The sequence below is a fragment of the Trachypithecus francoisi genome, unplaced genomic scaffold (assembly GCF_009764315.1).
Source record: "Trachypithecus francoisi isolate TF-2019V2 unplaced genomic scaffold, Tfra_2.0 Lachesis_group5, whole genome shotgun sequence".
NCBI lineage: Eukaryota > Metazoa > Chordata > Mammalia > Primates > Cercopithecidae > Trachypithecus > Trachypithecus francoisi.
Genome location: NW_022681470.1, coordinates 109162829 through 109174308, shown reverse-complemented (window position 1 = coordinate 109174308; position 11480 = coordinate 109162829). Strand labels below are relative to the sequence as shown.

At 43.8% G+C, this 11480-nt stretch overlaps 1 pseudogene; it reads left to right on the top strand.

Annotated features, from left to right (window-relative positions):
• The first annotated feature begins 4506 nt into the window (after positions 1-4506).
• LOC117075842 lies at positions 4507-5170 on the top strand (annotated as a pseudogene).
• Positions 5171-11480: the final 6310 nt, after the last annotated feature.

The following is an 11480-nucleotide window of genomic DNA, read 5'->3' as shown; positions in this document are numbered from 1 at the left end:
GCCGGGCGTGGTGGCGGTCGCCTGTAACCCCAGCTACTCAAGAGGCTGAGACAGGAGAATTGCTTGAACCTGGGAGGCGGAGGCTGCAGTGAGCCGAGATCGTGCCACTGCACTCTCGCCTGGGGGACAGAGCAAGACTCCGTCTCAAAAACAAACAAACAAGAAGGGGGCAGCTGCGAGCGTCCCCTCCTCTCCTTCCCTCTGATTAGTAGAGCAGCATCTATCAAGGACCATCCGGCCCGGGCAGCGGGATAGGGAGGGCCTGGCCGGGTCCCTCCCAGAGCGGTGGAGTTCGCAGGAGATTTGCGGGGACAGACTGCGTCTCCAAGAGAGACCTTCCTGTCATGGGCGGTGTCCACAAAATGCTCCTCTGTGGGCGACAGAGGGGTGCAGTGGGGGCCTGGGAGGCTTGTGGGCGATTCCGAGCAGCGGGTCTGTCCCGAGTGAGGGACCAGCCCTGGGGCTGGGGGAAAGGGAGAGGCAGCGCCACTGCTCCTGGCTCCCCGGGCGACTCCACGGCGGAAAGCAGGGGGCTGAGCCCCAGCACGGATCAGCCAAACTCGACGGGCCCTTGCGGGTCACCCGTGCCTAACCCTGGTTGGGCTGGGAGGGGTCTTCTCCCGGCAAGTCCCCTCGCCCGACAGAGGCTTCTCCTTTCCAACCCCAGCGACGGGCGCACGCCTTAGGCTGCTCTCGCCCGCCGGGCTCCTCTCGCTCCTGGGGCCTGGTGGCCTGTGGTGGCCCGCGTCCATCGTGTCGGTCCCACAGACTCCGATTAACGCAGGTTCGAGATGCGGCGGCTTCCGCCGAGTAGGCGCGGCGTTCGGGGTCCTCAGGGAGCAGGTGGGAAGACGCGTCTGGGGTCTGTCGTCTGGACCTCTGGCCTCTGGGTGCGCAGCAACCCCTCGCGGCAGGATTGCGACCGCGGAGGCCTGCAGCTGTGACTAAGCTAACGCTTCCTCCGCCGGCTTCGCGGCCCACAATCCACGCGGGCTAATGGTGTTAACCTTGGATTTCTCTCAATGCCGGGCCCTGTGGCACCCGAGAAAGTCTCAACGCAGGAAGGCCCAGGGCCCTGTGGGTGTACACATGGGAAGGCACAAAAGCTGCAGATATTGTTTATTCAAATTGAAACTCGTTGGAAAGCTGTGCCTTCTTATTTTTAAAAAAATTCAACTTTGTTGAAGTATAGTTTACATGCAATAAAATGCACCCACTTTAAGTGGATATTTAGATACGTTTTGACACATTCACACTCCACTACCATGATCAAGATGCAGAACATTTCCATGTCCTCAACAATCACCTTGTGCCGTCATCCCAGACTACCCTGTGTCCCTCTACTCACCCCATCCCACACACCTGAGTTCTAGGCAACCGCTGGACTGCTTTCTTCTGCTATAGATTATGTTTTTGTATTTTCTGGAGTTTCATATCAATGTACTTATACACTATGAGCTCTGTGTCTGACTTTCACTTAGCTTAATGTTGTTGAGACTCCTCCCTATTGTTGGAAAGATCAGTAGTTTACTCTTTTTTTTTTTTTTTTTTGTGAGATGGAGTCTCGCCCTGTCGTCCAGGCTGGAGTGCAGTGGCGCAATTTCAGCTCACTGCAACCTCCGCCTCCTGGGTTCAAGTGATTCTCCTGTCTGAGCCTCCCAAGAGTAGCTGAGATTGCAGTCACCCGCCATCACACCCTGCTAATTTTTGTATTTCTTTAATAGAGACGGGGTTTCACCATGTTGGCCAGGCTGGTCTCAAATTCCTGACCTCAGGTGATCCACCCACCTTGGCCTCCCAAAGTGTTGGGATTACAGGTGTGAGCCATCGCGCCTGGCTTTTTTATTGCTGATACTGCATTGTCTGGTTGTACCGCGATTTGTTTACCCTTTCTCTTGTCCATAGACATTTGGACTTTTTCCCAGTTTGGGCTATTTTGAATTAAGCTGTTAGGAATATTTGTTCAAGTCTGTGTGACTATATGATTTCATTTCTCTTGGGTGCATAACTAGAAATGGAATTGCTGGGTCATATCAGAAAATATACTTTTAATGTAAGAAACTGCAAAATTATTTTCTAAAGTGGCTGAAGCATTTTACACTCCCACCAATAGTATATGAAAGCTCCAGTCATCTCCACATAGCCACCAATTTTTAGTATTGCCATTCTTTTTAATTTTAGTTATGCTAGTGGGTGGCCAGTGGTATCTTACTGTATTTTTAAATTTCATTTTTCAAATAACTACGTTGAGCATCTTACGATGTGTTCGTTTTAAAAATGTATATATCTTATTTAGTGCAATGTCTGTTCAAATATTTCGCTCATTTTTATCAGGTTATTTGTTTTATATTACTGAGCTGTAAAAGTTTTCTATATATTTAGGATATAACTCTCTTATTTATGTTTTGCATATATTTTCTCATAGTCTGTGCCTTGCCTCATCATTTTCTTTTTCTTTTTCTTTTTCTTTTTTTTTTTTTTTTTTTCGAGACGGAGTTTCACTCTTGTTACCCAGGCTGGAGTGCAATGGCGTGATCTCAGCTCACTGCAACCTCTGCCTCCCAGGTTCAAGCGATTCTCCTGACTCAGCCTCCAGAGTAACTGGGATTACGGTCACATGCCACCATGCCCGGCTAATTTTGCATTTTTAGTAGAGACGGGGTTCTCCACGTTGGTCAGGCTGGTCTTGAACACCCAACCTCAGGTGATCCTCCCAAAAGTGCTGGGATTACAGGTGTGAAGCACCACACCCAGCCTTTTTTGTTTTGTTTTGTTTTTGTTTTTTTGAGATGGAGTCTTACTCTGTCACCCAGGCTAGAGTGCAGTGGCGTGATCTCAGGTCACTGCAACCTCCACCTCCTGGGTTCAAGCGATTCTCCTGCCTCAGCCTCCCCAGTAGCTAGGATTACAGGCACGCACCACCATGCCTGGCTAATTTTTGTGTTTTTTAGTAGAAATGGGGTTTTGTCATGTTGGCCAGGCTGATCTCGAACTCCTGACCTCATGATCTCCCCACCTCAACCTCCCAGAGTGCTGGAATTACAGTCACAAGTCACCGCACCCGGGCTGCCTCATCATTTTCATAACTGTTTCAAAGAGTTAGTTTTAGTTTTGATGAAATCCAATAATCATTATCTTCTTTTATGGTTTGTGATTTTGAGGTCTTAAGAAATCTTTTGCCTTATGTCAGGTTTGCATAGATTTTTTTTTCCTTTGTTTTCTTCTTACAAGTTTTATAGTTTTAGCTCATATGTTTAGGCCTATGATCTATTTCAAGTTAAATTTTACATATGGTGTGAGGTAAAGGTTGAGGTCCATTTTTTTTCTGTGTGGATATCCCATTGTTCCAGCACGATTCATTGGACAGACTACTCTTTTCCATTAAGTTACCTTAGAACCTGTGGTAGCTAGAATTGAAGATGGCACCTAATGAATACCACCTGTATGCAGGCCTCTGTGTAGTCCCCTCCTACTGCATTGGTTGCCTTGGTTGACTTGTGTAATCAATACAATTTTGCAGAAATTAGGGAGTAAAAGTTAACAACATTAGGTCATAAAAACACTGGCTTCTACCTTGCTCTCTACCTTGATCTCTCTTGGATCACTCATCCAGGGAAGCCAGCTGGAAATTCAAGCCACTCTATGAAGTCTTATGTGGTGAAGAACTGAAGCCTCATGCCAACACCAGCAGCTACCTGCCAGACAGGTAAGGGAGCCATTTTAGGAGTAGATCCTCCAGTCCCAGTTAAGCATTCAGGTGACTAGCCTCAGCCAACATCTTGATGTGCAACCTCAGGAGAAGGCCTGAACTAGAACCACCAGTCTAAGATGCCTCTGAATTCCTAACCTAAGAAACTGTATTTCTAGACTCTCAATTCTGTTCCTTAGATTTATGTGTCTGTCCTTACAGCAACACCACACTGTCTTGACTACTGTAGTAAGTCTTAAAGCCTTCTAATACTGTTTTCTTTAAAACTTGCTTTGATTCTTCTAGGTTCTTCATATTTTTATATCAGTTTTAGAATTAGCTTGTAAATTTCTGCAAAAATCTTACTGGCTTTTGATTGGGTTTGCATTGAAACTATAGTTTTAATTCTGGGAAAACCGATTTTTTTTTTTCAACGAGTTTTTGCTCTTGTCACCCAGGCTGGGGTGCAACGGTGTGATCTCGGCTCACTGCAACCTCCACCTCCTGGGTTCAAGCGATTCTCCTGCCTCAGCCTCCCACGTAGCTGGGATTACAGGTGCCTGCCACCACGCCTGGCTAGTTTTTGTATTTTTAGTACAAACGGGGTTTTACCATGTTGGTCAGGCTGGTGTCGAACTCCTGACCTCAGGTCATCCACCTTCCCTGGGCCTCCCAAAGTGCTGGGATTACAGGCGTGAGCCACTGCACCCGGCCTGAAAACTGGTATCTTAATATTCAGGACCACTCTGGGTTGCTGCCACCGCTGCCACCGTCGTGCCAGCCCCTCAGGTCTCTGCGAGGCCAGGTGAGGCTCAAGAATGGGAGACAAGCCAGTTTGGGAGCCGATTGGATCCAGCTTCATTCAACATTACTACCAATTATTTGGTAACGATAGAACGCAACTAGGCGCAGTTTAAATTGATGCTTCATGCCTTATGTGGAAAGGACAACAGTACCAGGGGAAAGCTGCCATTGTGGAGAAGTTGTCTAGCCTTCTGTTCCAGAAAATCCAGCACATCCTCATGGCGCAGGACCATTAGCCTATGCCAGATAGCTGCATCATCAGCATGCCGGCTTAAGGCAGATGAAGACCCCATCATGGGGTTCCACCAGATGTTCCTATTAAAGAACATCCAGGATGCTTGGGTTTGCACCAATGACATGTTCAGGCTTGCCCTGCACAACTTCGGCTGACCTCCTCTCAGCCAGGCACTAACGCTGTTTCCTCCTCCCTCCTCTTCCCAATACTATTCCTACTCCTCCAGATGCTCCAAATATCATGCACAAATAAGCAGGGCCAAGGCGGGAGTGGGCGCAGTGCGCTGCTGCCACTGAGGTGTTGTGCATGATGTTTGGACGCTAGACTAGTTACATCTGATAGGAGAAGTTTGTGTTGTACCAGTGCGTGCCTTGGAAAGACTTAAGTAATACAAAAGTTGTCCTTTTTTTTTTTTTTTTTTTTAATCTACTGACAAGTTGCTTTAGTAACCCAAAGAAGTGAAGGAGAAATCAGCTGCCTCACCGCCCAGACATTGATTTGTTCAGATGTCTCAATGCCTTATGATGCAATAAAACCACAAAAATTTGCTTTAAAAAAAAATTCAGTCTTCTGATCTATGAACATGGAAAATATGTGCTTTTATGTATGTTTTCTTAAAATTTTCTAAACAATATTTTATAGTTTTAAGTGCTCAAGTTTAGGTCTACAAATGTTTTGTAAAACTTATCCCTAAGTATTTCATGTTTTTGATGATACAATGAACGGTACTGTGTTTTAAATTTCTATTTATAGTTGGTTGTTGCTAGTACAGTGTATAAACATACAACTGATATGTGTATATTAGCCTTTTATCCTGTGATGTTACTAAACATCCTTCTTGGTTCCAGTAGCTTCTTAAAAGTTTCTTTTGGATTTTTTACATAGATAATTATGTTGTCTGTGAATAATGATAATTTGACTTCTTCCTTTCTAATTTGGAAGTTTTTTATTTACTTTTATTGCCTTATTTCACTGATTGAGACCTCTAGTACAATATTGGGTTTGCTTGTTTGTTTTTGTAGAGACAGGGCCTCGCCATGTTGCCCAGACTGGTCTCGAACTCCTGGACTCAAGTGATTCTCCCGCCTCAGCCTCCCAAAATGCTGGGATTATAGGCACGAGCCATTCATTGCACCTGGCTGCTATTCTAATATTGAATAGAGGCGGCAAGAACAGACAATGTTGCTCTTGTTTCTAATTTTAGGGGAAAACATTCAGTCTTCACCATTAACTATGTTATTAAGTGAAGGTTTTTCATAAGCATTCTTCATTAGATTGAAGAAATTCCCTTCTATTCCTAGTTTGCTGAAAAATTTTATTATAAATGGGTGTTGAATTTTGTCACATGCTTTTCTATATTTATTGACATGATCATATTGTTTTCTTTTTCTGGTTGAATCATATGATAAATCAACAATGTCAATTTTTGAATGTTAAACAAATCTTGCATAATTCGTGGGATAAACCCCATTTGAGCATGATGCATTTTCCTTATTATTTTATCATATTTCTAAATTTGATTTGTTAATATATTGTAAGGACTTTTTTCATCTCTGTTTATGAGGGATATTGGTTACAGTTTTTTTTTTTTATTCTTGTATCTTTGTCTTTGTTTTGGAAACAGGATAATGCTCACCTCATAGTAGAAGTTGCAAAGTATTTACTCCTGTTTTCTGGAAGAGTTTATGTCAGTTTGTACCATTACTTTCTTCAGTGATTGATAGAATTCACTAGTGAAGCCATCTGGCTGGGAGTTTTCTTTGTGGAAAGGTTTGTAATCAGAAATTCAAATTCCTTAATAATTATAATGAATATTCAGATTATTTCTTCTCGAGTGAACATCAGTCTTCCTTTCCAAATAATTTTTCCCTTCCATCCAAGTTATTGAATTTATTGACATAAACTTGTTCAGAATATTCCCTCATTATCTTTATATTATCTGTACCATCTGTAGTGATGTTTCCTCTTTCATTCCTGATATGGGTGTGTCTTCTTTTTTTTCTATTCAGTCTGACGAGAAGTTTTTCAATATTTTCTTCTCAAAGAATTGGCTTTAGAGTAATTGATTTCTCTATTGTCGAGGGGTTATTTCTTCTCTTTTCTTTCTTTTTTTTTTTTTTTTTTTTTGAGATTGGGTCTCACTCTGTCACCTAGGTTGGAGTGCATTGGCAGGATCACAGTTCACTGCAGTCTCAACCTCCCTGCCTCAAGTGATCTTCCTGCCTCTGCCTCCTGAGTAGCTGGGACCTCAGGCACATGCCACCATGGCTGGCTAATTAAAAAAGATTTTTTTTTGTAGAGTTGAAGTCTTGCTATGTTGTCCAGGCTGGTGAGGGGTCTTCTCTATTATTTTGCTCATCTTTATTTTTGCTTCCCCTTGCTTACTTTGGGTTTACTTTGCCTTTCTTTTTCTAGTCTCATAAGATGGAAACATAGATCACTGATTTGAGATCTTTGTTCTTTTCTACTATAAGCATCTGATACTCTTAATTTCCTTGATTCTTAACTGCTTCCCACAGATTTTGCTATATTGTGTTTTATTTTTATCCAATTCAAAATATTTTCTAATTGCCCTTGTGGTTTCTTCTTCTTTTTTTTTTTTTTTGTATTTTTTAGTAGAGACGGGGTTTCACCATGTTAGCCAGGATGGTCTCGATCTCCTGACCTCGTGATCCGCCCGTCTCGGCCTCCCAAAGTGCTGGGATTACAGGCTTGAGCCACCGCGCCCGGCCATGGTTTCTTCTTTTACCCATAGGTCATTAAGAAGCATATTTCATTTCCAAATATTTGGGGATTTTCCACATATCTTTCTGTTATTGGGTTTAATAACATTATAGTCAGAGGATATACTCTGTATGGTTTTATTTATTTTTATTTTATTTTTTGAGACAGGGTCTTACTCTGTCACCCAGGCTGGAGTGCAGTGGCTCGATCTCGGCTCACTGCAACCACCACCTCCTGGGTTCAAGCAATTCTCCCACCTCAGCCTCCCAGGTAGCTGGGACTGCAGGCACAGGCCACCACACACAGTTAATTTTCGTATTTTTTAGTAGAGATGGGGTTTCACCATATTGGCCATGCTGGTCTCCAACTCCTGACCTCAAGTGATCCGCCCACTTTGGCCTCCCAAAGTGCTGGGATTACAGGCATAAGCCACCGTGCCTGGCCATGCTCTGTATGGTTTTAATCCTTTCAAATATATTGTGACTTATTTTTTGGCCCTGGGTATGGTCTATCTTGATAAATATTTTGTATTCACTTGAAAAACATATGTAGGGCCAGGCATGATGGCTCACGCCTATAATCCCAGCACTTTGAGAGGCCGAAGCGGGCAGATCACGAGGTCAGGAGATCGAGACCATCCTAGCTAACACATGAAACCCCCGTCTCTACTAAAAATACAAAAAAATTAGCCAGGCATGGTGGCGGCTGCCTGTAGTCCCAGCTGCTCGGGGGTCTGAGGCAGGAGAACGGCATGAACCCGGGAGGTGGAGTTTGCAGTGAGCCGAGATGGTGCCACTGCACTCCAGCCTGGGTGACAGAGCAAGACTCCATCTCAAAAAAAAAAGAAAAAAGAAAAATATATGTATTCTACTGTTGTTGGGTGCAGTGTTCTATAAATTCAATCAGATCACGTTGGTGAATAGGATTACGCAAGCATTTTATGTCTTGACTGGTTACTTTTTTGTCTACTTCTGTAATTACTAAGAAAGTAGGGCCGGGTGCAGTGGCTCATGCCTGTAATCCCAGAACTTTGGGAGGCCTAGGCAGGTGGATCACCTGAGGTCAGGAGTTCAAGACCAGCCTGGCCAACACGGTGAAACCCCGTCTCTACTAAAAATACAAAATTTAGCTGGGTGTGGTGGTGGGCACCTGTAATCCCAGCTACTTGGGAGCCTGAGGCAAGAGAATTGCTTGAACCCAGGAGGCGGAGGTTGCAGTGAGCTGAGAATGCACCATTGCACTACAGCCTGGGCAACAGAGCAAGACTCCACCTCAAGAAGAAAAAAAAATACTGAGAAAGCAGTGTTGAATCTCCAACCACACTTGTAGGCTTGTCTATTTCTCCTTTTCATTCTATGAGGTTTTGTCTCTTGTATTTCAAAGTTCTTTTTCGGCTGGTTGTGGTGGCTCAGGCCTGTAATCCCAGCACGTTGGGAAGCAGAGGCAGGTGGATAATGAGGTCAGGTGATCAAGACCATCCTGGCTAACACGGTGAAATCCCGTCTCTACTAAAAATACAAAAAATTAGCCGGGTGTAGTGGCATGCACTTGTAGTCCCAGCTACTAGGGAGGCTGAGGAGGGAGAATCACTTGAACCCAGGAAGAAGAGGTTGCAGTGAGCTGAGATCACGCCACTGCACCCCAGCCTGGAGAACAGAGCAAGACTCCATCCCAAAAAAAAAAAAAAGTTCAGGCCGGGCGCGGTGGCTCAAGCCTGTAATCCCAGCACTTTGGGAGGCCGAGACGGGCAGATCACGAGGTCAGGAGATCGAGACCATCCTGGCTAACACAGTGAAACCCCGTCTCTACTAAAAACTACAAAAAACTAGCCGGGTGAGGTGGCGGCGCCCGTAGTCCCAGCTACCCGGGAGGCTGAGGCAGGAGAATGGCGTAAACCCGGGAGGCGGAGCTTGCAGTGAGCTGAGATCCAGCCACAGCACTCCAGCCTGGGTGACAGAGCGAGACTCCGTCTCAAAAAACAAAAAACAAAAACAAAAACATAAAAATAAATAAATAAATAATACAACAATTTCTACTTTTTAATTGGAATGTTTACAGTATTTACATTTAAGATAATTATTGATATGGTTAGGTTTAAGTCTAACATCTTACTTTCTCTTTTCTTTTTTCTTTTTTTTTTTTTTGAGACTGAGTCTTGCTCTGTCACCCAGGCTGCAGTGCAATGGTGAGATCTTGGCTCACTGCAACCTCTGCCTCCCTGGTTCAAGTAATTCTCCTGCCTCAGCCTCATGAGTAGCTGGGATTATAGGAGTGCGCCACCATGCCTGGCTAATGTTTGTATATTTTTAGTACAGACGAGGTTTCACCATGTTGGTCAGGCTAATGATGACCTCCTGACCTCAAGATCAGCCCACCTCAGCCTCCCAAAGTGCTGGGATTACAGGTGTGAGTCACTGTACCTGGCTACTCTCTGTTTTCTATGTTCCTTATCTGTTTAGTGTTCCTTCCCCACTTTTTCTGCTTTCTTTTTGATGAACCAAATATTTGAATAACATTTTGTCTCCACAATTAGTTTGTTAGCCATACCTTTTAATTTTACTTACCAAACATATATTTAACTTATCATGGTTCACATTTACATAATAGTATACTATTTTATGTAGAGTGTAACAGTATAGTTCAGTTTCTCCCCTCCCATTCTTTGTGTTATTTTTATTCATTTATTTATTTTTGAGACAGGGTCTTGTTCTGTCGCCCAGGCTGAAGTGCAGTGACACAATCTCGGCTCACTGCAACTTCTGCCTCTCGGGTTCAAGTGATTCTCCTGCCTCAGCCTCCTGAGTAGCTAGGATTACAGGCACCCGCCAGCATGCCTGGCTAAAATTTTGTATTTTTAGTAGAGACAGGGTTTCGTCATGTTGGCCAGGCTGGTCTCAAACTCCTGACCTCAGGTGATCCACCTGCCTCGGCCTCCCAAAGTGCTCGGATTACAGGCAGGAGCCACTTCACTCAGCCCATTTTTGAAACATATTTTAATTGGATATAGAATTCTTGACAGATTTTTTGTTTTATTTCTTTTAGTACTTTAAAGATATTGCAATGTTGCCTTCTGGCTTGCATAGTTTTTTATGAGAAATCTATGATTATTCTTTATTATCTTAGTTTCTCTGTAGGTGGTGTTTTTTTTTAAATCTCTGGCTGCTTTTCAGAATTTTTTCTTTATTACTAGTTTTCAATATGTGGTTATTAGCTGTCTTGGTGTGGGGGGATTTTTGTTTGTTTGGTTGGTTTTTTTTTTTTTTTTTTGAGACAGAGTTTCACTCTTGTTGCCCAGGCTGGAGTGCAATGGCACGATCTCAGCTCACCGTATCCTCCACTTCCTGGGTTCAGGTAATTCTCCTGCCTCAACTTCCTGAGTAGCTAGGATTATAGTCACACGCCACCACACCCAGCTAATTTTGTGTTTTTAGTAGAGACGGGGTTTCTCCATGTTGGTCAGGCTGGTCTCAAACTTCCGACCTCAGGTGATCTGCCCGCCTCAGCTTCCAAAGTGCTGAGGTTACAGGCATGAGCCACAGCGCCTGGCCTTTTTGTTTTTTATCCTGCGTGGGGTTTGTTGAGCTACTTGGATAATTAAGATTACAGTGTTAGTCAAATTTGGAACACTATCAACCATTATTTTTTCCTTCTTCCTCCTTTCTTTCCTTTACTTCTGGGACTCCAATTATATGTACATTGTGTACATGTCTGCATGTCTAATTACATGTAAAACAAGACCACTTGACATTGTCCACTAAGTCACTGAGGAACAGTATCATTTTTTTTTTCAGTCTTTTTTCTCTCTTTGGTTCATTTAGTATGGTTCTTTTTTTTTTCTTCTTTTTTTGAGACAGGGTCTTGCTCTGTTGCCCAGGCTGGAGTACAGTGGCATGAGCATGGCTCACAGTAATTTCAACTTCCTGGGCTTAAGCAATCCTCCCACCTCAGTCTCCTGAATAGCTGGGACCACAGCTGTGCACCACCACATCTGGCTAATTTTTTTATTGTTTTGTAGAGAGAGGGTCTCCC